Source organism: Jaculus jaculus, chromosome 2, assembly GCF_020740685.1.
Source record: "Jaculus jaculus isolate mJacJac1 chromosome 2, mJacJac1.mat.Y.cur, whole genome shotgun sequence".
Taxonomy (NCBI): Eukaryota; Metazoa; Chordata; class Mammalia; order Rodentia; family Dipodidae; genus Jaculus; species Jaculus jaculus.
The window spans coordinates 178,579,897-178,582,980 of record NC_059103.1 but is presented as its reverse complement, the minus strand read 5'-3'; the positions used below and the strand labels follow the sequence as shown (position 1 = coordinate 178,582,980).

General features: G+C 52.5%; 1 pseudogene; it reads right to left on the bottom strand.

The window, feature by feature from the left end:
* Positions 1-252: 252 nt before the first annotated feature.
* Positions 253-1,940, bottom strand: LOC101616941 (annotated as a pseudogene).
* Positions 1,941-3,084: the final 1,144 nt, after the last annotated feature.

Here is a 3,084-nt window from a genome sequence, read left to right as displayed (position 1 = left end):
GAATGAATGTTCCACTCAGGCCACAAGGCAACACTCCCCTACACAGAGGGAGAAAAGGGCTTTTATATGGCCACTCCTTGTCCATCAGAAATCAACATTCATAGAAAAAGAGATACAGAAACCAATGAAAACATTTAAATATGAAAAATCCAAGGGAACTGGGTAGGGAGAAAAAAAGGAACTGCAGTTTCTTGGGAAGGGTCTCTCTTTTCCCCATGCCCATTAATGGGCTCAGGGTCTGGAGTATGAGGCTCACACAGTGAGTTTGCAGTGACACAGATCCTTGTAGATCTGCCAAGGAAGTTTGGACATGTCCTTCTGGGTGAAGCTGAATGGCTGAGACAGGGCCAGGTGCTTGCGGTACTGTAACACAAAGGGACCACAGTCACTATCATTATTCTGCCTGGCCACATTCATTTTAAAGTAACCTTTCCAGCCCTGATGGAAATCCAGTCTGTCCTTCTTTACCGCCTCTGCCTGTAGATACTTGGCAATATGCTTAGGGCAGCGGCGGTTTAGAGTGCGCTGTGAGTCGAAATAGGTGATGGTGCGTCGCCTCACATCAACAGAGATGAGGGACCAATGCACCTCCAGGTGGATGGGGATTAGCAGTAGGTCCTTACTGAAGCTGTCCACATTTTTGGTCCATCTTTTCACCCCATCATAACCCTTTGTATAGAGTTTGTCATAGAAGAAACTGTTGAAGAAATGCATCTTTTCAGGAACTGTGTCCATGACCAGGTCTCCATACATGCTCATCACCTGGTCATTGAGCCAGTTCTGTCCTTACAAAGTCCCCAAATCATCCATGGTCAGCCCATAACGCTTATAGGGCACTCCGAAGCCCCTCACCATGGCATTGCCTGGCATCCGCTGGTATGACTGGATCAGCTGCAGTACCAGGGCCTTCCTGGAAGGCGTAGAAAACTCCTACTGGAAAATGTCCTCCAACTTCTCCACTACCTCATCAGTGCTGAGGGGCATGAGGCTACGATAAGTTTGAAGAAATTCATCCAAGATACTCTACACGCAGGTCACATGCTCCTCCAACAAGGGGCTGTGCTGGCCAGCTTTCTCCCCAGGCCGCTCTGCCTCTTCTTCAGAGCCCTGAAAAAGCTTCTGAGGCACATGATCTCCAATGCTGCACACATCGCTGATGAGTATGCTGGCATCAGGGGGTGCTAGGCTGCGCTCCCCTTCTGGCCCAGGTAGTCTCCCAAAGCCATTGGGCAGAGTACATGAGAGGTGGCCGTACTCAGAGTCCAAAGGAGACTTTGGAGTCCACCTTAGTCCATCTTCCTCCATGGGGGGCCCAGAGGGCATAGGTGGAGACCCTCTCACCCCATCCTCAGCCATGAGAGCACCTATCAGACCCAGCTGGGGCGGGGGTGGCTTCCGAGATGAGTCAAAACGACAACAGGGGGATGGCACCTATGTGTTGCACCCCGGTCCTGGGGCGCGAGAGATGGTTCTTAGGGTGTGTGAGGTTCCGCCGACGGCCACGGTGGCGCCCCCAAAGCTTCCAGTGGAATGTCAGCGAGGTGCTTTTTGAGTAGAGCAGCATCTGGAAGGCTCTCATAGCTCAGCGCAGCTCTTTCGATGAGTGGAGCCAGGGAGGACGAGCCCTAGGAGGCTCCCAGTTGACCCCGTCTAGGGGGCAGCCTCCAAACTGCTACTTCCTCGTCGTCTTCATCTTCATCTCCCTCCTCCTCCTGTTCACTAGCTGAAGCATCAAAAGAGGGCCGAGGGACCGGGAGGCGTCTGGTTGGCACTGTGGTCCCTGACCCAGGGTCTGGTCCAAACCCTCCACCTGACTTGAGCCCGGGGTAAGGGGGTGGAGGCCAACGAAGGCGGAGCTCCCTCCTGGGGCTTGGGTAAGTGGTGCCGGGTCCGGGAGGCTCAGGCCCCAGAGACCCAGTCCCTTGTATAGACTCCTTCATCTTCCAGGACCCCGGAGCGGGGAAGCCGGGCTCACGGGGCCCGAAGGCGGGTGTCTCCGCCTCACGCTTCCCTGCTCATCTCTCCGACCGCGGCGGCAGCGGCTCTGCCACCCGGTGCCGGGCTCGGCGGAGCGGTCTCAATGGAGGATTCCGGCGCGTGCGGGCCGCGCGCCCCTGCACCGCCGCGGCCGCCTCCGTCTCGGCTTCTGCCTCCACCTGCCCTCAACTTTTCAGTTCTTAATAATGTGATAGGTTAGCATCTATGCAAATAAACAGAGGTAGGAATGATAAATGACATGTGTAGTTGGAGTAAGGTGTCCCTCATAAACTCATCTGTTTGTCTGACAGGTCCCCAGCTAGTGGCAATTTGGGAACTGGGTGGTGTATTGTTGGGGTGAGGGCTTCCGGGCTTACAGCCGGCTTCCTCTTACCAATGTCAGGCACCCTTTGCTACTGCTGTTCTACACCTGACGTTGGCCAGGAGATGATGTCCACCCTCTGCCCATTCCATCGCTTCCCCTTACCATCGTGGAGCCAAAATAAATCCTTTCCTCCCGCGCGCTGCTCATGGTTGGGCGCTTTGTACCGGCAATGAGAAGCTGACTGCAACAATGTGGAAAGCACGTGCAGGCTTTCCCTTTGCAGCTCTGCTACAGACCCAGCACTCAGCCAGTCATCTTTCACTATACCTCATCCAGAAAAGGCCTTGTCAGTGACCATGCTGGAACCTGAAATCCTGTCTGTGCTCATCTCTGAGGGGAAGGCTCTGTCACCCTTGTTGGAAACCTCTTAAGACAGTCACTAGTCTGAACTAAATATCAAGCCGTGTGTCAGAAATAGTTAAAGATATATTACTTCACTTGTACAGACATACAGGAAATAATGGTCATATAGCATTCTGCAAACCACGAGCATCTATAAACAACGTTCTTCCATGTTCCATATAAACCTAGTATGCCCTTTACTGATCGGCGCTCTGCAGTTTTACCAGTAGAGGGCAGTCTAAGAACAGCGTGTGGAATTCAGACCCAGTCTTGACAATTCCAGAACAATATTCAAGGTTACCTCTTTAACTATAAAATCCTGTACATTTATTATGACATTCCGGATAATCTGTATTCACGTTCTCATTGTAAGATTTTTT